This window comes from Sciurus carolinensis, chromosome 5, assembly GCF_902686445.1.
Source record: "Sciurus carolinensis chromosome 5, mSciCar1.2, whole genome shotgun sequence".
NCBI classification, from domain to species: Eukaryota; Metazoa; Chordata; class Mammalia; order Rodentia; family Sciuridae; genus Sciurus; species Sciurus carolinensis.
Window position 1 is genome coordinate 51,619,129 of NC_062217.1, and position 24,666 is coordinate 51,643,794.

General features: G+C 32.2%; 2 pseudogenes; both read left to right on the top strand.

Annotated features, from left to right (window-relative positions):
- Positions 1-4,432: 4,432 nt before the first annotated feature.
- Positions 4,433-7,422, top strand: LOC124985583 (T-complex protein 1 subunit zeta-like; annotated as a pseudogene).
- A 4,648-nt stretch (positions 7,423-12,070) lies between these two features.
- Positions 12,071-12,976, top strand: LOC124985501 (TATA box-binding protein-associated factor RNA polymerase I subunit D-like; annotated as a pseudogene).
- The last annotated feature ends 11,690 nt before the right edge of the window (positions 12,977-24,666 follow it).

The following is a 24,666-nucleotide window of genomic DNA, read 5'->3' on the forward strand; positions in this document are numbered from 1 at the left end:
GGCCATACTACCAAAAGTGCTATACAGATTCAATGCAATTCCAATTAAAATCCCAAGGACATACCTTACAGAAATAAAGCAAGCAATTGTGAAATTCATCTGGAAGAATAAGAAACCCAGAATAGCTAAAGCAATCCTTAGCAGGAAGAATGAAGCAGGAGGTATTGCAATACCAGAACTTCAACTATATTACAAAGAAATAGCAACAAAAAACGGCATGGCATTGGTACCAAAATAGACAGGTAGATCAATGGTACAGAATAGAGGACATGGACACAAACCCAAATAAATGCAATTTTCTCATACTAGACAAAGGGGCCAGAAATATGCAATGGAGAAAAGATAGCCTCTTCAACAAATGGTGCTGGAAAAACTGGAAATCCATATGCAACAGAATGAAACTAAATCCCTATCTCTCATCCTGCACAAAACTCAACTCAAAATGGATCAAATACCTCAGAATCAGACCAGGGATGGCTCCTTCAGAGAAACCACAGTAGCTTCATCCTATGTTTCAAGATTTTTTTTTTTAAGTTCTTTATTCTGTGCACCCATGGGCACTTAATTCCATGCTAGTACATAAAATGAATGAAGAAAGAGGAGGTAAACAATACTAAAGGATGGAGCTTGCATCAAAAAGAATGTGTGCTTTAGCAGTAGAGGGCTCACTCCAATTGCTGTCCTATAAAGACAGTGTGGTAACAGTGTTGTCTGAGCTTGCAGGTTCTCAAGAAAATCTACAAATCCAGTTGGCTTTTGTTTCCCTAAGATTTAAATGAAACTTTTGATGTAACAAATGAATAATTATTTTAATTTTAGAAATAATGTGATGTCCAAGCCAAGCACACATAAAGGCCATATTTAACACATGGATTCTTGTTTGCTACTTCACCTCTAGAGTAACCAACTTCTATTTTATCAAATCCTGACAATCCAATATGATATTATAATTAAATTTTCCAGGAATATTCCACAAAAGGTGACAAATTCATTGTAGACAGTAACAATGTCAATGACTGAACACAGTACTAAAGGGTTAAAGTCTAATATGCTCTTTGAAAGGGTCAATATATTTGCAATTTTCTCTGTTACCCTAACAAATGCTCTTTTGGGATTCTATTGAATAGCATCTCTTTATTCTAATCCACAAATAACATTTTAAATGACGACATTCATAAAATTAACATTTCAGGAACATGAGCTACACTTACCCTTTGGCTTTATGGCCTCTGGCATGGCACCAAGAAGTTGAATATTACATAGATGCTACTTTGAAAGTGACAGATCACATTTACCATACTGTAGTTACCATTATGTATTATATGAAGAGTAAATTATGCACAATTGTATCAAAATGCAAATAGTAAAAGTTCACAATTTAGATAATAGACAAAAATATCTTGAATAACACTAGGGCACAATAATTTGCCCATTTTACATCAATATTACTTGTGGTTCAGAATATAGACCTCTGAAGAGAATCCACTGGTCAAGTATAAAACAGTGAATAAGTCTGAGCTGCAATCAGAAGACAGGAGCAAATTTTAATAATTGGCCTACTCTTTATTCATGAAATTGTTGCACTGAATATTTAGCTGCATAAAATTCATTTGTTTCCATAAAGTTCATATCTCTGCAAGCAACACAAAAGAAAAGCCTTTGGTCTAAGTTTTCCCTTGGAATTTAGCATCCAATTATTTTAAGACTCTATGAAATGATGACTGTGTGTCAAAAATTTTAATTGATTTCCTCAATGTGTCTTTAAAAAGAGTTAAAATAATGTCTCTCATTCCTAAGAATTTCATTTGAACTATTTTTGTTAATCCTTCTTGTTTAAAACTGATTATATGAAGAAAAGTAGAAGTTTGAAGATACAGGTTCATGTATGTGTTTCAGTTCATTCAATCAGAATGAATAATTTTGTTTGTGTGGTAATGACCTCTTTGCCTATTCAATAACACTTACTCATCAGAATCTCCATTCATAAGGTCATAAATTAAACTTATAAAAGAGTTTACTAAGTATAATCAATTTTCCTCCTATCAAAAATAAAATTATTGTCTGGGAACTCTCATTTTTCACATTTGTTATTACCATTTCCAAGTTTCTTTATCCCTCTTTTTGTCATATTTTTCTTTTGTTTGTATTTGAAATATGGAGCATTAACTTTCTGTAAAGTTTCTAGCATTGTGCCTTTGAAGAACGGTGAAGTGATTGGTTTACTCCAAAACAAACCAAAACTGAACAAAATAAACTCAAGAGACATATAATGCTAATGAATTTCCTAGTATCACTATTTCATCAATGAATGTGAGGACAGGAACTCATCTGGGAAGGATTTCAGGACAATCCAACAACTGAGAAGATGTCGGCTGGGAAATATACATGCTAATTTAATATATATATACTTTTATTAAATGTTAAATCAATACTTTGTAGAATGTGATTCAGACTCTGAATTTTCTAAATTTTTAAGTTCATATTCTTTCAATTTGTCTTCCTGGAATTCAGTAATAGCTGTGGAATTTCATTGCTGAGCAAACTTCTTAACAATTTTGTAACAATAGGTTTGCTACTTCTTTCTTTCAAATAGTCTCAATCCTTTATAATCTCAATTTAGCTTCTGTTTTCAAAATAATTACATGTATCAAAACTTGAATGAATATAAAATAAGATTTACTTTAGAATTGATACTTTGATAAAAAGCATATTATAGGAAAACATCAGTAGCTTTCCAGAGTAAAAGACAATAAAATAAAATAAAGTTTTCACATAATATTTAACAAATATATCTATTATCTGTGGGAACCATATCAGAATTAAAATAAAATGTATAAAAATATCAGTATAAATTAAAGTCAGACATACACCTTCTGAGTGTAGAAAAAGTATTCTGTTCTACAAAAATTTTAGCTGAGAACAAATACTGCCTACAAAGAATATAATATGAAATAAATTAAATACAATCCAGTTACACTGAATATAACTGAATGAAAAATTTAAACACATTGCAAACCCATCACTTACATGGTAGATTGTGCTTGAATTCTATTTTAAACCATGTATTATTTATCTCATTTAATATGATGAGAAACCAAGGCTTATATACATTTTGTAATTTCCCCAAGCTATATCTTTATATAGGATTAAAATCACAGCAACCCAAATACATTTATTTTGGTCCTGAACAATGTTGGTCTAATTTTTTTTCTATTAAAGAGACTATGAAATGAATGTTAGGAATATAAATTTTATCCTAAAACTAAAAACACCTTCAAGCATCTCCAATAGTGGGATTTATCAGAATGAAGTACAACGAATTATAGTAGGAACTTTAATAAAATCACTGCACATGTTCATATAAAGATTTTACCATGTTAACAACTTTAATAGGTAGTCTAACATAGGGTTATTGGCCCAAATTATTAATAATTATATAAGCATATGCATATTTCTTAATAAAGACTTAATAAAATATCCAAAACAATACCTAAGTAAAAGATTGCTTGTGCATATAAAAATATTCAGAGTGGGTAGAGGAAGGAAACTAAAGTACTACATCAAATTTCCTCTTTAAATTGGAACTATCTTGGACTATATGCATATCTGTATAGATATGTGTTAATATACATCTGTATGTATATCTATAAATATACCAAATCACTAAAATATCTTACAACTTCAAATCACAATATTTTCAGTTCTGTAGTCCTATATTATAATACACTCAGTTCACCTTTATCTACAAGTAACTCCATCTATACATTCAATTTCATTATCGATCAACAAGTAAAGATAAATCTGAGCTATTTGTTAACTAATATAGTTATACTCCAAAAAGCTAATAATTTTTCTGTATTTTCATAATAATCTGAAGGTGGTTGTTTTATATTTTGAATATAATGTAGTTTTGTGTTATTACTTTTTATTTCTCATAGTTGACTTTTTGGAGTATATCACCAACTAAATTAAAAAATGCTGTGGTCTGAATAGTTTTGTTCTCCACAAAGTCATGTCTTAAAGCACTAACCCACCACCATGACTGAATTTAGAGAAAGAGTCTTCATGGAATCAATTAAGGTAAATGAAGTCATAAGAGTGGGACTTGATCCTATAGGATTAGGTCCTTATAAAAAGAGACTCAATAACTAATTTGCTTTCTCTGAATGTCAAGGAAGAGGTCATGTCGAGTGTACACTGAGGTGGCTTCTACCTACAAACCAAGAGAAGAGGTCTCAGAGTGAAATGAATCCTGCCCGTATTTAAATTTTGAACTTTTCTGCCTCCAGAATAATTGAATTTCTGCTGTTTATGTCACACAATCTGTTGTACCTTGTTTAGCAGCCCGAGCTAATACAACATGTACCATGAGGTTAGAACACTAAGAAAACTTGAGGATCACCTGGCTGTGGATGCTTCTGCTGAATCAGCAATGGCTCCAGTGAAGACCCTGAACCCCAAGGGCCAGGTGCCCCAGGTCAGGTGGTGCAGGAGGCAACATCAGCACCACAAGAACTCTGCAAGACATGATGAGGACTAACACAGGACAAAGGGGACCATGAAGATGCTTATTTCTGGATTTAGAAACATCAAATTTACTAAGGACTGCAATATGCTGCTTTACAAAATAAAATTCAATACCTAACAACTTCTCACAGCAAAATTAGCAACAGCCTGGAATGACATAACTGGCAAGGGTACTACTTCCAATGTCCTTACCCTTGGAGAGCGGATGAAACAGGCAGATCTCCTTCTGTTGTGGTTTGGATGTAAGGTATCCACTGAAAGTTCACATGTGAAACAGTGCAGGATGATTCAGAGGAGAAATGATTGGGTCGTAAAAGTCTTAACCCAATCAGTGAATGAAGCCCTGATGGGATTAATTGAAGTGGTAGAGTGTGACTGAAGGAGGTAAGAATTGGGGTGTGGCTATGAGGTATGTATTTTGTATCTGGAGAGTGGAGTCTCTCTCTCTGTGCTTCCTGATCACCCTCATGTTGCTTCCCTCTGTCACTCTCTCCTGCCATGATGTTTAGCCTCACCTCGAACCCAGAGGAATGGAACCAACCTTCTATGGACTAAGACCTCTGGAACTGAAACCATAAGCCCTCAAATAAACCTTTTCTCTTCTACAATTGTGCTGGTCAGATCCTTTTAGTAACAGCAGTAAAAAAGCTGACTAAAACACCTCCTAAGGGTCTTCACCCAGAATAATCACTGGAAGTGTTAAATCTGAAAAGGAAAAGGGCCTTCAGTTTTTGGAACAAATCAAAGAAAACAGAGAAATGAACACTTAGAGATGTGGTCATAACATCTATATGTAGTAAAGTTCATGCTGATCTTGCTGATGTCTTTATCAGAGGATTCAGTGAACTCTGTTTTGACCATTAAGAAAATGATGAGCCTGTTGACCTGTTGAGAGCGTAGAGATGGAACATAAATCTACAACTGATGCAAGCTTAATCTGTGGGCTTATTTTGGACCACAGGACACAACATCCAGATATGAAGAGTGGAAAATAGACAATTCTCACATGCAACATTTCATTAGAATATAAAAAAAAAAATAAGTGAATTCTAACTTCTTTAAAAGAGTGTAGAAGAAAAAGAAACTAGTAAAATATGAAAGAAAATTCATTAAGATAGGGTTAAAAAGAATAGAAGTAAAGAAAATTCTGTGGTGATTCAGATAAAGGAATTGACCCCTTTTCCTTAGAAGCTCTTGCAGAAGATGACATGGTAGCTCTGTGCAGAGTTAAGAGGAAGAATATGAAGAGGCCAACTCTTGTTTGTGGTGGGCAGATCCAAATTCTTTTTTTTTTTTATTGTAAACAAATGGGATACATGTTGTTTCTCTGTTTGTACATGGAGTAAAGGCATACCATTTGTGTAATCATAAATTTACATAGGGTAATGTTGTTTGATTCATTCTGTTATTTTTTTTCCTCCCCCCCACCCCTCCCACCCCTCTTTGCCCTCTATACAGTCCTTCCTTCTCCATTCTTGCCCCACTCCCTAACCCTAACTCTAACCCTAACACTAACCCCTCCCACCCCCTATTATGTGTCATCATCTGCTTATCAGCAAGATCATTCATCCTTTGGTTTTTTGAGATTGGCTTATCTCACTTAGCATGATATTCTCCAATTTCATCCAACTGGGATAAATTCAAACTAAAAAGCTTTCTCTCAGCAAAGAAAACTATCAGCAATGCGAAGAGAGAGCCTACAGAGTGGGAGTAAATCTTTGCCACTCATACTTCAGATAGAGCACTAATTTCCAGAATACATAAAGAACTCAAAAAACTCTACACCAAGAATACAAATAATCCAATCAACAAATGGGCTAAGTAATGAACAGACACTTCACAGAAGAAGATCTACAAGGAATCAACAGATATATGAAAAAATGTTCAACATCTCTAGTAATAAAAGAAATGCAAATCAAAACTACCCTAAGATTTCATCTCACCCCAATTAGAATGACAATTATCAAGAACACAAGCAACAATAGGTGTTGGCGAGGATGTGGGGAAAAAGGTACACTCATACATCGCTGGTGGGGTTGCAAATTAGTGCAGCCACTCTGGAAAGCAGTATGGAGATTCCTCAGAAAGCTTGGAATGGAACCACCGTTTGACCCAGCTATCCCACTCCTTGACCTATACCGAAAGGGCTTAAAATCAGCATACTACAGAGATACAGCCACATCAATGTTCATAGCTGCTCAATTCACAATAGCCAGATTGTGGAACCAACCTAGATGCCCTTCAGTTGATGAATGGATAAAGAAACTGTGGTATATATATATATATATATACAATGGAATATTACTCCACCATAAAGAATGATAAAATTATGGCATTTCCAAATTCTTTTGATGACCTACATCCTAACTGTTTGGGACATGCAGAATCTGTTGTGAGTATACATTAAAAATGTAACAATTCCCATTATGTCACATTATTGGTCAAAGGCCTAAATAAGCACATGCTCACTTAAATATTCAATAAGAAATGGCTCAAAGGCTATCAAAAAATGCTATCAAAGATGGCTGTGTGATTCCAGGTGCTGGTGTGGTAGAAGTTGTAATGGCCAAAGCCCTGATTGAATTAATTTCAGTATAAAGGGCAGGACCCAACTTGGAGTTCAAGCATTCATTGTTCCAGGGCACTTGCTCAGAACTCTAGTTTTGACATACAGGAAACATTAGTTAAAATTCAAGCAGAACATTCATATTCAGGTTGACTTGTGAGTGTGGACCTGAACACAGGTGAACTGACAGAGTAGCAGCAGAAGTAGCCACATGGGATAATTACTATGTGAAGAAATGACTTTACTCCAGCGCTGTGACTGCCACCAACATTCTCCTAGTTGATGAGATCATGGGAGCTGCAATGTCCTCTCTAAAAGGTGGAATCTAAGCCTCCCTTGTGTCCTTTGAATCTTGAAGATTACAAAATAATCTTGAGGAATATAGCTGTAGAATTTTTGTTCAAGCTTCAAATGATTTTCAAAGAAATTTTCTTTTTCCATATGAAAGAGACAGAGAGAGAGAACACTTGCATCTATTCAAATTATGATGTTAAATTACAATTACAGTACTTTTTAATTGTACTGACTTCATACATATAAAGTAAACAGGATGTTTTGTTTTAGCTGCATTGACATAAAATTACTTGTTAGCTTACCATGTGTTTTTTACTCAGTAAATATTCCTTAAAAAAAAAAAAGAAAGAAAGAAAGAAAACTCTGTTCTGCATATCAAACTAGATACATAGCCAGTACATTGAGGTCTCTGATCTCAAAGAATCAGGTCCCTCTGGCCAACTGTGTACTTTGCATCCTGCATTCCTGGACCGACCAGAGGCAGCATTGACTGGAGCCATTGGCAGAGGCTTCTCTCAGGTACCTCCATCAAGATCTCTGTCAGGATGTGGAGGAGAACTTTGAAACATTTTTTTTTCCCACTCTAACTCAGAACACAGGACTTTTCTACTATTTACCTTTCTGATTTTTCTTCTCTGGACCCCACGTCCATAAAAATGGTCAGAAATTCTTGTTTGGGACATCTCCCTATCTGACCTACTGTGGTCTGTGGTGATGAAACTGACCCTCAGCCGGTGTTTCTACACTGGTGTAACTCTTGCTTATGCTATTGCAGCAAGTGATTCAAAGTTTTGCTGTTACTTTCATTTTATTTAGACAGTTGTCTAAATCAACCAGTCCAACACCTGGTAGCTCAGCTCTCTCCAACTCGATTCAATTCTCAATAATTTGTTTCTTTAATATTCCCAAATCTTAAAAATATTTTGTTAAAAATATTTAGTCAACAATTTTGTGGACTAAGCATGATGTGTATTCAACTACATGATTTTAAGAATAGAAAATTTAACTCTGGTTTATACCCAAAGGACTTAAAATTAGCATACTAGAGTAACTCAGTCACATCAATGTTTATAGTAGCTCAATTCACAATATCTAGATTATGAAACCAACCTAAATGCCCTTCAACAGATGAATGGATAAAGAAACTATGGTATATATACACAATGGAATATTATTCAGTCATAAAGAAGAATAATATTATGGCATTTGCAGAGAAATGGATGGAACTGGGGAATATCTTGCTAAGTGAAATAAGCCAATCCCCAAAAAACAAAGGCCGAATGTTTTCCCTGATAAATGGATGATGATACATAAAGTGGGTGGAGAGTGCAGGGTGAGAGGAGAATGGAGATACTTTAGATTACTTAGAGGGAAATGAGAGGGGGAAGGGGTTGGGTATGAAAGATGGTGGAATGAGACATACATACATACTCTATGTACATGTATGATTACAGGAATAGTATGAATCTACATCATTTACAACCATAGAAACGAAAAGTTGTACCCCATTTGTGTACAATGAATCAAAATGCAGTCTGTAAAAAAAAAAATAAAGTTTCTTTGAGGAAAGGATAAAATTATATACATTCAATTCTGCTTAAAATTTAGAAAACATCTATTCAATAAATAGATCAAATACAGAGATTAATGGAAGCACAAATGTCAAATATCATCAATAGTTCCCCCTTTTTCTCTCTTTTTACTAACTTCTGTCCTTAAAGCCATGCCTTTCCTTGAGTCTTCCCTCTCACTGGAAGGAATGGTAGTGTGATGGTCTATGAATGAATTCAAGTGACCATACTGGAGGATATACATTAATATGTCACGCTAGGCATAGAGGTGTTGATAGGACTCAGATTCCCCGATCATTCCTTGGAACCTCCATATTACCGTTAAACAACATACAGCCCATTTGTGAAATTTTTAAGTTATGAAATAAAGCACACTTTAAAATTATTTTTATTAATATTTTTAGTGAAAAAAATCTAATTCTCTTTCTCTCATTTCTTCTCTCTACCTGACATAAATACACACTGAAAGATACAGTAAACTTATGCATACTCCACACAAAGATACTGCATTACAATTTGCAATCTTCTCTCTTTGGTTTAAGTTATTAAGAAAGAAATTATCTAGCATTCATATCTAAAGAAGGAGGACTAGACAGTTGAGTAATGGACTCTTCAAATGCAACTTTTATATTAGTAAATGGATAGAAAAAGGAATAAAAATTGGCTGTTAATTACATTTAAAAGAAAAAAAGACCAAACTGAATAAACTGTTTAAATTTTGTGTTAATAAAATAAGAAAACTATGATAATCAAATTTATAGAATTTCTACTAAATTAAAATATATTCAAGATTATTCAATTTTTCTTAGGAAAACAACACAAATACACATAAGATTTTAAAACCCATGAGTGAAAACCTGCAGTTTTTATTTCATAAAAGAGTTCATCAATCAACTATTGTGTGGTTGTGATGCAGTCTCCATCTTTGCGTATATTAAAAATCTTGATAGTAATAATCTTGGAAGGAAGATTTAATGAAGTGTTTATGCAGATGTACAAATTCTAACAATAATAAAATTGTGATTTCAAGAAGTAGAACTATTATTTACTAAGCACTATTTTATCATAATCATATTGTTCAAGTATTTGAATTGGAAATTGTTGCTATGTCTAGACTACATCATTACAATGAGTAAAATGTAAATATATTTAATAAATAAGTTTTAAGTGAACTAGCAGTTTTGAATCTCATTGTAAAAACATTATGATCAATGATATTTTGGAATATATTAGTTTTAAATATGATTATATTAATTTGTATTTTTCATGTCAGGGCAATGCAAAATATACAATTTTAATGAATGCAGAGTATTATACTGACTTCCAGATGGTATTTCATTCTACATATTCAAAATATTATGTTGTGGCTTATTATTTGTTAGTCTTTTGAACTAAATGTTTTCTTTGATATATAAAGAATTAAAGGTATTAATTTTTACAATGTAATTATTTTATAAAGCATTGCATCAAATATCATGTTTGCTGAAGGAGTATTTTAAGATATAGGCCATCAAAGGAATATTTTTATGAATCCCAGTGTGGTGAGAAGCATAGAAGCTGGAAAGACAGAAATTAATAGTTAGAGTAGTTTACTATACAATTTGTATGAAAATAAATGCAATTCTTCTTGACTGCCCAGAGAAAAATCACAGTATGAGAAATGCATGCAGAGATTTATTTCAAAGTATGACACCATTTGATTTTTATAATTGGTTGCTTTGATTTAAACCACAGAGAGGATTTTAAGGTAGATATTTGCATAGGTAATACATAATATGACTGGTCAAAAACTCTGATAAAAATTAAACATTGATAAGCATTTTTTTTTTCCCTGTGGAAGGCAAAAGAGTTTAGGTCTAACCATATTTCACCTTTCTCTATAATCTATAAAGGCAAAATTAATCAAGTGCAGTGAGAAGTAGCAAATGCCATTCTCACCAGGTCAGGCAAACCATCAGAGATGTGAGGAGTTGGGACTAGTGAGCATGCCCTGCCTAAAACTGAAACTACTCATCCTACCAATTGCTAACTTTGAAGAATATTAAACCAGTGTTTCCAGAAAGATTGATTTTTTTAAGAGGAGATGGAAAACCAGATTTTTATGAGAAATACATGAAATTTAAGATTAGTAATTATCACTTAACCACTAAATACTATGCTTGCTAACAACCTACTAGTCATACAAATAATTACTAGGATACTCATGTGTTGGGACTAATGACACTTTAACTAACTCAGGCTGACGCCTTACTTCCTGGTGAGTGAGCAGGATCAAGGCCTCAAAGGTGGTTTTAATAGTTAATGACGATAAACTGGACCACCGTCAGGGATTGGTTAACAACAGTTCCGTGAAAGTAATCAGCTCGTGCTTGCCATATAGTCCAATGGGACGCTCGCCTGCATGAACCCACCTGCCTTGCTGACCTTTAAGCTGATTGGTTCCCACCTAGCCCCCCATCCTACATAAAAACTGTGGGATTTCCTCAATAAATGAGTTCCTGCTGTGACCGGTCGACCTGACGCGTCTGATTGTCCTCCGCCGACGCTGGTCAGGAGAAGACCCCGACACTCATGCATGATGACAAATTTAGGAGTTTTGTTTTCATGTTACATGTATGTTACCATATTTTTTTTAGAAAAAAACCTTCACTGTAAAATTTTTTGTTTGTAATTCCACATACCCCCATCATGTTTATTATCTGAAATGAAATGGAAGCTAAGAGATAGTTTGTAAGTTACCTAAGATTACAAAGTATGCAAATTAGAAAGGATTTAGTAAAGTCAATATTTCTGATTTCACAGTTTAAGTTTTTCAAGTCAGATGCTCAGTTTCAATCAAAATATCTTTGACTATGTACATATATTTATTTAAAGGAGAAGTAAAAACAGGTATGCCCCATTGTTTCTTTTCCTAATAATGTTCTCCAATAAGTGCTTCAACAAATTCATCATTATAGTTCCAAAACTATGCATGCTGTTTGAACAAAGCAAATCATAGAAATACATTTAAGGCATACTTTATTTCTACAACCACTCATAATGTTATAGATACAAAAATTGTCACAGGTTCTTTTCTTCCGTGCGGTTAGAGGAGATATCAGTTTGCTGAGGAATGTGACATCCTGTCCACTTAAACCAGGCAAGGCTGCAGAAAACAGTTTTAAAAGTCAAAACACAAGTGATGGATAAATCAGGAATGGATTCTCTGAACTATCTGGCATCTGATACAGGTGTGGAAGTTGGAAACCAAAGTGATAGCTCCTCATCTGGTAGCAGCTTATTTAAAACCCAGTGTGTTACTTCACCTAAAAGAAGGCAAAGAAACCCCATTAGAAAATTTGTTCATTCATCTGAAAGAGTTACAGATTCATCAAGTGACTCATCTATAGAACCAAAACCATTGCCTTTAAAACTTTTTTGGAAAGATTTAAGAAAAAGAAACGTAGAAAGAGGAAGTACAAGCCAAAATTAAGAGCAAAGGAAAGACCAGAAGGAAGAAGAAACACCAGAAGGTCACAAGTAGATAAAAAAACGAATTAAAAACAAAGAACCCAAGCTCCCATTTTTACAATCTGAAAATGAAAGAAAACCATTACCTTGGAGAAAAATTTTAGCCTTTGAGCAAGCTGTTGCAAGAGGATTTTTTAACTACATTGAAAAACTGAAGTATGAACACCACCTTAAGGAATCTTTGAAACAAATGAATGTTGGAGAAGATTTGGAAAAAGAAGATCTTGATAGTCATAGGTACAAATATTTGGATGATGGTGGATCAATTTCTCCTATTGAATAATCTGTAGCAGATGAGGAGACAGAACATTTTGAACATGAATGTGATATCAAGTTGGTAGAGGATAGTTTTTTCATAGTAAGTTCTGATTTCCCAAAGAAGATGAATGTATATTTGGAACAAGAGAATAATAGAGAAACTACTTTCCTAAAAAGCAAGCTTCTAAGGCCAAAAGTATTGGACAGAATACAGAATGCCCTGAAAGAGAGATGAACATGTGAAAGTCAAAGAAGGTAACTACTACACAGAAAAAGTGACTTTTCATAGGAAGAAATGACTAAAGAAGATTAATGTGCATAAATGTGGCAGACTGGTGATGAAATTCTAACCATGACCTTCCCAAAGAGAAAATACAAGCAACCTATGAAAAACTTTAAAATGAATGTAAAGAATAATATATCACACACACACAAACCACTTTAAATTGTAAAATGCTAGAGAAAGCTAATATCTCAATTCCTATATAATAAAATCCTGCTGTTGTAAAAAAAATTTATCACAACTACAAAATTAATATTACAATTAAATAAATAAGCAATTGCCAAACTCACAAATATTGAGACAGATAGATGTCATGAGAAATTAAGTTACTCATTGATATTTAGACTCTTATGTAGTAATCTCATGAACTGTCTTGAATTCCTATTTAATATTTTGGTACATCTGTAATTATACAGAATCAAAATTGTCAGAAGACAGAAGAAGAGAAGACATGAGGATTGAAGTTTTGTAATGTTTTTACAGTTGTCTCACATCTAGTAGGTAGCACTAGGATTCTTTTTGAGTCTGGAAACAAAAAAAAAAAAGTCTGCTATCCTATATTTAATCTTTTTTTACTCATTTATTTGCTATTTTGTGCCACATTTTCATTGTATTTACAAAATTACAATATGTTGCTCATTTAGAGTTTGAGTTCCTGTTTTCCCAAAGTTGCAAATTCTTCCAAAGGACTATTGAAGATGTAAAGCCACTTTTACTTTAATAAATGTCATGCATTTGTGTCTGTAATTCTCAGTCTTTTAATATTAATAAAATGTTAATGTGTAATGTAGTTTAAACATCTGTTTCCAAGGGACTTAAGAGAAAACTTTGTAAAAGGATTCCTTACTAATTATTATAGAACACAACTTACAAGCTCTTCTCTCTTATGTTGATAGTCAATTAGTCTTTGTTCCACAAATACTGCAGTAATTTTTAATCTCGCCCTAGATTTCCTATACTAATTAATTTATTGCCACTAGAGTACTCTTAGGCAAGGTTTGCTCTGGCATACATGCGAAAGGTGAGCCCTATTTATGTGTTTTGTCTGGTATCCATCTTTAATGCCTTTTGTTTTAAAAGTACTCTCATGACATGCAACCATTGGCAACCTTTCTCTTAATGGTTCCTAAATGGTAGGTATTCTTCTTGAATTCATTCATAATCTACATTCTTTCCCTTAGTATTACCAAGTACTTACAAGGTCTATAAAAATCTTTCATCTTTTAACATCCAGAACAAAAGCCAATTCCTTTAGGAAGAGTTTTATTATCTTGATAAAATAAATCACTCACTGTGTCCCAAAAGAATGTTGATTATAATTTAGCTTAATCCTTAATACAACTTTTAATAATCTTTGTTTTTACAAGTTCTTCTCCCCTTTGTATTTTAATTAACTCAGAAGAAGAAATTATTATTCCTTGGCATCACCTGAGATACACCTAACAGATTTTCTATGAACGCTTCCTTAATTTAATTTGCACTTTTCCCTTTAATGTAGTACTTTCCTTGGAAGACTCAAAAAGTTTATAATTGTTATTTTGTTATAAAAATTATATTAGTACTATTTTTTCTCTGAATTTTGATATCACCTTTTATAAAACAATGGTAAATTGTAATAATTTTTATTAGGAAATAGTTGTCATTTGATTATCATCTGATATCAAAAATCAATGATAAAATAAAATATTTGTATTTTTGTTACAAAATCATAAATTTTTATGTTCCAATGTATGTATTATTAATCAAATAATTTTCTGAAATAAAAATTCTTTTCTGGAAGAAAACATTCTTTATATATGTGTAAAACTCCTATGCTTTTTATAGTAAAGTTACATAAATCAGAAATTCTAAAGCATATGTGATATCAGGTTCACAGAAATAAGAAGCTTCATAGATTTTAAAAAAACCTTAGAATACATTAAGAAATTACAACTGTAATCTTTCATACATAATAACAAAATATTGTTTCCTCTCTAGAAGGTTAATGTTTATTATTAGTAGATGAGTTCATTTGATTTTTTTTGTACTCGTTGTATATAAAATAAAGGTATAATTTATCTGCACAAAATCTTAAAATTTAAACACATTAAATCCATCATGATTCTCATGCTGTTATCATTTTGTAAAGAGCATTAAAGGCAAAATTTGTATCATAGTTTGTATTTTTTTTGTAAAGCCTATTAATTTCAAACATTAGAAGTTGCACAGATCCAAAACTGCAATTGTTATTATGATAAATTGGACTGTAAGTAAAATATGTATTTACTATACATATCAATTTTATTATAAGAGGAATAAAGGGAGGCTGAGGAAGTGAAATTCAATATACGAGACATGAAAATAATGGAATTATTAAAACCAGAAATGAAGAAAATATGTTTTCATTTGTCAAGTAGCCAGTAATTTAATAGAGGGATTTTTTTCACATATTTAATACAGAATGGATATGATTACATTGCAATTTACATAAAATTAAATAGAAGATGCAAGAAAATACTACATTATCAACTCATCACCTCCAAATACAGGCTTGCAACCAAACTGAACTTGACAGGGTGTCCCGTTATTTAATTTGTGAAAAGAAATATGGGATGAGAACATGTAGCACATTCTGGACTCAGGCATCATCTATACTATTACACCTCTAAAGAACATGTAGTTAGCCATAACTTATTTACATAGTTACAATGGATAAACCACAGATAAGCTACAATATTAGCTCTTGAGAGGATAATGGAAAGATAGTCATTGGAAATTTTTCTTAATAGAAACTTTAAAAATACAGGACATAATATTAAGGGATGTAAAACAAGATTCAGATAATATAATATTTCTAGTTATTCATGCTTAAAGTACATGACATTTTGATGTTATGTGTTTTCATATAATCATTAACTTCCCAGAAGAAATTGTTCATGCTACAAACCAGTATTAATTATGTCATTGAACTGAGAAACTCTTTAGTTATGTTTCTAACAATGAATATTTCAAATGTTTGTAAAATCTTATTTAGGTATATTATTTATGATTTTAGACCCAAAGCTGAATATATTTCTATTGATGACATCATAATATTAATAGTTTTATTAATTAGAATTAATAAATCCTTCATACTAAGAGAGTGAAGTAAGCTCTTTTAAAATTTTAGACTGTTGCTTTTAAGCTTTAAAATTCAATTTCATTTGAAAATACTATTTTATACAAGTGCTAAGAATATACATATACATATATATGGATATGTACATGTATACACACATACATGCCACTCTTACTCTTTTTAAGTGACCATCCAGATACCCATTATTCAAATGACTGCTGACTTAAGATTCATAGTTTTACCACACAGAAAAGAAAAAAAAATCATTGTGTAAGGACTGCTAAATTGTATTTATTCTACTTTTTTAGTCTCTTTTTGAAAAAATTCATCAAGTAATCCCACCACTGACATCTATTATTGAAGCTATGTTTTAATTACATAGTATTAATACTTCTATCTAAGATAGAGCTATATTCCAGTCAAATAAAATATATTCTGGTAAATTTACTCCCACTTTATTATTCCTCTAAAATTTGATTTCTATTTTCTCAACATCATATAAAGCATAATATGGAATTTCAAAAATGCAAGTAATGATCTTGCAGAAAAATATATTGTATCTCATTGAATAAGAACGGATGTATTATTGCATGAACCATATATACATATAAAGGAAATGTTTCATAGAGGAGTAAGATTTTCCAGATAACAGAAAGTTTGTTTTCTTTAATTCATCCTGACTTTTGCCAATACTGGATTCTGCTCAGCTTTAACTTTGTCTATTGTCACAATTTGCAATATATTTTTAAATCTGTGGAATTTTTATGCATATGAATTGTTTGAAACATATGTAATAAGGAAGAAACTTGACTAAAGAAAATGAAAGGTTAATTTTTCCCATTTGAATTTAGAATAATGTTTTAAGTGCTTCCGTTCATACAGCAATAAAGAGTTGTAAAGATTAGTTCAAAAGATACAATCCCTTGCCAGAAGAGCCTAAATTCTACTATGGCCCTAAAATAAAATTGTGAGAGAAAATAATCTAAGTGGACAAAGTTTGAGTTGTGGACTTTATTTTATCGAAGTTTTATCTTTTGTTGGGAATGAGTTGGTCAAGATTTTTAGATTTTGGATTTGCTGAAGGAGAAACTCTAATGCACTTCTATTTCCTAGGCAAGCATTTATAAGAGCTTTAAATGTTAGTGAGTGAATGTATGTGTTTGTGTGTATGTGTGTGTGTGTGAGAGAGAGAGATTGTGTGCTTTAGTTTCTCATTGGCTAATAAGAATTTTGATATCAATATTATTGCAGACTAATGTTCTCTTAAGGGACCTTATTTGAAATTATATTGTTTTCTGGAATTGGTTTTCTTATCTGATTAGATTTCAAGACACTAATGACTTTGTTTCCAGTGATAAAGATAGCATATGTAGTCCACAGTGTGATTATGATAAAAAGTTGTTCAAAGTATTAACTTTGGATTTTTGTCACTGACCCCTACAGACAATGAGTCTCAGTGAAGTCTTGTTACGAGGGTCTAGAGAAAGGGGAAAACCAAAGACATCTGACGCATCAAAGAGATCCATTGAATTTAAAGGAGGAAAATACCGTACTTTGGTTAGGGGAATATAGCAGGAATTAACAGGGAACTTGTTAGATTAGAGGTCCTCAGAACCAAAAGCACAAAACTTTAGCCTCTGTCAGCAATCAAGGAGCTTTGAATACAGCTCCAATAATTAGCTGAGATTGTTTCAGGAAACTGAGGTAACCTTAAGTACCCCTGCTGAGCCCCAATTCTTGCATTCAAGTCAGAAAAATTTCAGATATGTTGCTGAGAATAATAGGCATTAGTTTATTGAAGGGATAGGATTAGAAAAAGGGGGCAAACTCAAGGGAGTCCTTTGGAGAGGAGAGGTCATGCCTCTCCTGCACACCAGTTTAATTGGGAATCTCAGAGATGTTTCCATAGAGTCCCACCCTGGTACATCTCTTGGCTTTTGACTGACAACAGGATGATATCAGATATTCAATTCCCCACTGCCATGACGACTCTAGATCACCTTGGCCCATGCTGACTGATTCTAACTATTTTTAGCCATAATTTTAGTAGGAATTATCCTTATCCTTTGAGTTTGGGGATCTGACCTCTGAAAAAGGTCACAAAACTTTCCCCCTTCAAGGTAACTTAGGTTCCTCTTATCAACAGTATTTTGGGCTTGCATTTCTCCAACAGATAAAAGATAGTTTGCTGAGGGATGTGACATATCCTGTCCACTTAGGCCAGGCAGAGTTGCAGATAAAATGCTCTTTGGAAAAGAAAGAATATGGGGGTCAGCACAGTACATTCATTTTAAAGAATTCTCTTAATCTCTTGTTCCCACCACACACATTTGTTTCTCACTTATCATTTTGACCAAAGGAATTATGAAATAATGACTTTCTATTGCTTTTTTAAAACAACCGTATTTATATTATTATGAAACAAAAGAAAATTAACAAAAGTTTAATACATAGGTTTTATATTCAGATATTATATACAGAATTATGGTGAATATATGGTACAAATCAATGTATCATTTAATATTATGCACATACTGTATTTATATTAGATGAAATGACTAAATATATACCAATAATATTTTATCCTAAACATACAAGAAACTTGCATTCTCCATACAAGAAACTTGTATTCTCCAGTCCCTTGCAGCTATCAGCTATGTCAGGATTATGTGACTGGGTTTTGTTCAATGGAATCATAGCAGAGTACATATATATGTGTGTGTATATATATATATATGTATATACATATATATATATATATATGTGCATGTGTGTATATACACATCATATGCAGTCCTGTACTTAAAGTATCATTTGATATATACCAAGTTCTCTCTTGTCTGGGAAGAATAAAAAAATGTAACACTAAATCACCACTTTTCAGAGACCTCTCTTTAGTACATTCTGAGCTACAAAGGACTGGGGTTTGGGCAAAGTAAACATTTTTAATTTAGCTGGCATATATCATATTAAATCATTAAAATTTGAAATTTCACTACAGTAATGCGTATCAATTCTCCTAGTGTTTTATAATTTGTTCCTGAAAGGCAATATATATGCTTCTTAACTTACAAGTTAGTTATGTCCTCAATACTATTGTAAGTTGAAACTATTATTAAATTCAAAATGCATTTAATATATTTAACCCAACAAACATCATAATTTAGCCTAGTCTATCATCAAAGAGCTCAGAAACTTTCATTAGCTTACAATTGGGAAAAACCATCTAATACAAAGCCTACTTTATAATAAAGTTTTGAATATCTTATGCAAGTTATTAAATACTATACTGAAAGTGAAAAAAGAATGGTTACATGGGTGTGATTTTATACCATTGTAAATCTGAAAAATATTATGTTGAACCATCATAAACCACGGCTGTTTTTTCAGGATATTGTATAAAACCTGAGTTTTAAGTTTAATAGCCTGGGCGAAATACATCTAGTCCATTTACTAGATAGTGTCTTTGAACAATGTATCATCAGTTACAAAAATGTGCATGCTACAACATTTGTTATTATCTCACACCTGTTCACTGTTTTCCCTTTCTCTTCCTCCTTCACCCATAATGAAATTGGAAAAGAGGTTTTTTTTTTGTTTGTTTTTTGGGTTTTTTTTTCCCTTTTTGGATAAGATTTCAAACTCATGGGGAGCAAAGTAAAACTAGGCCCATGGAGTTATATCAAACTAGAAAACTCCTGCACAATTAAGGAAGCAATCAGCAGAGTGAAGAGACAGCCTAGAGAATGGGAGACAGTATTTGCAAAGTTTGCATTTGACAAAGGGCTAAAATCCAGAATACATAAGGGAGTAAAAATGCCAAGAATACTCAATAATCTATTTCTAAAATATGCAAGGATCTAAATAAACATTTTTTGAAATGAACATACGCAAATGCCCAACAGGTATGTGAAAAAATTTTGACATTTCTAATCATAAGGGAAATGCAAATCAAAATCACAATGAGCTATCACCTTACCCTATTAGAATCGCTATTAGAAAAAATTAATAATAGACTAAAGCTATGGCTTGTGGCTCAGTAGAAGAACACTTACCCAGCATATGTAAGGCCCTGGATCTGATTCCTAACACTGGAAAGAAAGAAAGAGAGAGAGAGAATGGGGCGGATGAGGGAAGGACAAAGAAAATAGTGTATGCTGATAATGTGGAAATAGGGAAACTAATTTACATTTGTTAATTAGAATAGCCATTTCAGAGAAGAGTATGGAGTTTCCTCAAAAAGAGTATTACCATATAATCCCCAAAGTAATATATATATAATATATATTATATATATATATATATCCAAAGGAATGAAACCAGTAGGTCAAAGCTGTATCTCCATACCTGCTTATTTCAGAACTGTTTTCAATAGGCAAGATAAAGAATCAAACTCTGTTCATCAAAAATTAATGGATAAAGAAAATGTGGTATATATATATGTATATATATATATACCACATATACATACATGTATTCCTTTGCATATATATATATGTATTCCTTTGCATATATATATATGCAATGGAATACATTTCAGTCCAAAGAAAAAAGATAAATCCTTTTATTTTCAGCAATAGTTATAACACTGAAGAATTCTATGTTAAGTGAAATAAGTCAGATACAAAAAGATAAGTGACCTCACTTATCTGTGGAACCTAAAGAAACTGATCTCATAGAAGTAGAGAGTGATAGAGTAGTTACTAGAGGCTGGGGTGGGGATTGGCAATAGAAAGGAATAGGAACAAATTAGTCAATAGGTACATGTTACAGTGAGGAGGAATCCTTCTGGTGTTAGACCACACAGTAAGGTGACCTTGTTTAGCAATGTTATGTTGAATACTTCAAAACAGCTAGAGAAATTTAGAAACTCACTGTAAGAAATGTTGACTATATGAGATGATGGCTATGCTAAATATCATCATTTAATAATTGAACATACACATGAATGACATATACATGTATCAACACACTATATCCCCAATCTTTAGAATTATTATTTCTATTAAAAATGAGAATAAATCACATTATTTGAGAATGGAGAGAGGTTTGATTTTTCTTTTCCAATCTGAATGTCCTTTGTTGCTTTTTCTTCCCTAATTGCTGAGCTAGAACCTCCAGTATATTGCTGAAAAATTTTGCAGAAGTTGACAACTCTTTCTTCTTCCTGACACTCTTGTGTCCAAATTTCTGGTCATTCTGGAAATTTATCTTAAACCTATTTGTGGAAGATGCTATGCATACATTATCTTCTTAGGAGTCATTCTAGTATTTAAGGAAGTTAATATTAATACTATATTAGAATTATGGTTCATAGATCACTTTGACTGTATATGAGAGAATAAAATCTATGTTTTTCTGATGTTAAATATATATTTTGTTCTTCCCTATTACCTATTAAGATTTTTCTCCATCACGTAGTTTATTTATATTTCATAAATTATATGCTCCTGGGATCACAGTAAGAAACACTGAATTCCAAAAGTATTTTCAACAGCACTTTACTATTTCTCCTCACATTACAGAACATCTGCAGTTTTCCAAATGAGGCCATGAAAATAAGAAGCAATCAGTCAGACAGATGTGATTTAAAATGGCACCTTTATTATTTTTTTTTAATTTTTGCAAAAATGTTGTTCTTAAGGCTTACATTTGAAATAAGGTAAAATCTTAAGATGATCAGAGATTTAGGAGAGCTTAGCTAGAGAATACGGTTCAGAAAAATGTTGGCTCAGAAGCAATGAAACACATCTTGAGTTTTAATTTTGGATTAGGATTTAGACTTACATCAGACTGCTATTGCAAAAATCACCCACTGAGCGAATACTACTCTGTGTGCTCCACAATCACCACCATCCCACAAAGTGCGGAAGGCACTACTTTTTTTTAGATTATTGAACTTTCGTTTTTTCACACCTCCTTCACATGCAGCTGGAGTGGCTTAAAGTCTCAGTAATAGGTTTGATTCATTGCTGCTGCTCTGAAGCCTTGGTTTTCATATTTTTAGGTTTTCACTAAGAGGGACAAGACATTAAGAGCTCAAATATTTCAGAAAATAAATAAAAAATATTCTTATCTGCCTAAGCAGTAAACACATACACAAACATAACATTTTGATTAGAATCTTAATGATAACAAATTAATATTACTATTCAGAAATAATGATGCCCCATAATGAATGTACAAAACATAGTTAATATACAATAGCATAGTTAATATACAGGATTATAGTATATGTATTATTTATGTGTGCATATATATAGACACAAAGATGGGTGTTTTTCTATGTTTATATCTATAAATATAATGCATCTATATACATACATACTTATATATGTATGTCCATAACCATTTTAAATTTGGTATGTTGCATAAATAAATGTAGTAAAACTGCTATATTACATATGCAATATCACACACACATATGTACACATATGTATATACAGTAATGCATTATATATTTGTGTATATGTATGTGTGTTTTAATAATTTAGTCTCCTGTGGCATATAACCAACTTGAATTTAAACATAATAGTGATTAAATATTAATCCATTATAACAATTCCTACCCTGGTCAACTATGAGTCTAATCTACATACACAGAGAGAAACACACAATTAACTTAGTAAAAAATGAAAATAAAGTTTCTTTTTGTACCCATGGTTTATTAACACTGTGACCTATAAATATTTGTCAATGCTTAAATTGAATAGGAATTCCAAGGTACAGAAATCAGTGATCATAATTTTCAGCCTCCTTAAATGCATTTATTCTTAATAAGATTTTATGTCTTCAGGAAGCATTCATTATTTATCTCTCACAAATCATTACAACTGCAGACTTTTCCAGCTAACAATTTCTTTTAAACATTAAAATGCATTTCTATTTAATACCTTTATACAAATATTAAAAATAATTCTGTACTAGGAGTCTGATACTTTTAACTATTTCATCTAGGGAGATATTGACTTAATGCTATATTAAAACAAAACTAAAATATTTTATTAGGCTAACATTTATGATCATTACATTAGGGTGTTTTCTTCAATCTGTAACTTCTATCATATAGTGGTATGAATTATATGGTATCTATCTCTTGTACTGAGGTGTATCATAGTCACCCTTCAAAGGTGAAAAGAACCCCTGACACCCAAAATTTGGTTCTAATATCAGAACTTAAGACATCCACATACATCAAGAAATGACTAGACGGTTACTCACATAAAGACTTTCTGGGAGAGCAAAGCTACCCCTCAGGCAAGTCTGAAATGACTTGAGACAGTAGGAGGGGCACTGACTTTGCTTTCAGTTTGGTTATGGGACAGAGCTGACCTGAGGATGCCTATGTGGGTCAGGACTTAAGTGGTTTAACTTCCTGATTTAACTTCCTACTCTATCAAAGGAGTGGACACCTGGTCTCTTTTATTGACTTTGTTAAGGTATGGGACAGAGAGAAAGGCTGGATGTTAGTGTTTGCAGTCTGTCCTCAATCACACATGAAAAATTGAGTCAGACTCTATCACAATGTGATAGAAATAAACTATCTGCAAATCAAGTATTTTTTTTAAAAAAGAGAAAAATCATTCTCATGTAACTATGAAATAGTATTATTTTAAATAATTTTATTCAAAATATGCAACTATCATCTTTATAAAGAGTAATACAGCATAATTTATGGAAACTATGTATCATATTTTTAGTTGAAGAACTCTATCACTGTATGACTCTGTTTTTAACATAGACAATATGTCTGTCTTGTTTGCTGCCAGTCTGCCTGACATTTTTCAATTTTTTCAAAGCATGTCTGAGTTTTGTCTTTAGGAAATAAAATTTCATTATTCTGGTTTCTTACAGGATATCACCATCAAATGGATTTTCACTCTTATCTATTTGGTTTTCTTTCAAAGCAGATGGTAACACCATGTACATTTTTTTCCTCAACCTAAAATTATTTTTCCTGTCTTTTCATGTCTTTGATAGACCTCCTAATAGGATAAAAAATTGCTTTACCTGATGGATTTTCAGTGATGCTTCTGCTTCTTCAAGATATGCCAAACATATCTTCTGGGCACTGCAAAAATAGAAAACAAAAAACCATAAATGTTATGCTGGGAATGTGAGTTGCTTTTCTTTATGCATGACATTAATTTTCAAAATACATTAGATGCAAGGTAGCTTCATAAGAACTCTCCCCTTAATTAAGCTGTAGAAAAATAGGTCATAGAACTGGCATTGTTATCAAACTATGAAAAAATATAAAATCATTATAAACTTTATAATTCTGAACAAATATGTTATAACATTGTTAAATAACTTAAATATGACAAGACACATGATAAGGTATAATTGTGCCATACTCACATTTATTAGGTTCATATTTCTGAGATATACTTCCTCTAAAACTTATATATCGAGATAAAAAGTCAACATGATATTATCCTTTTGGATTCTGCATTAATAATAAGAATTCTAATTTTTTCAACCAACTCTTTATTGGGATTGTCTTTAATTAGCATGAGGGATATAATACCAATAATGTTTTGAAGTGGGAACAACTATG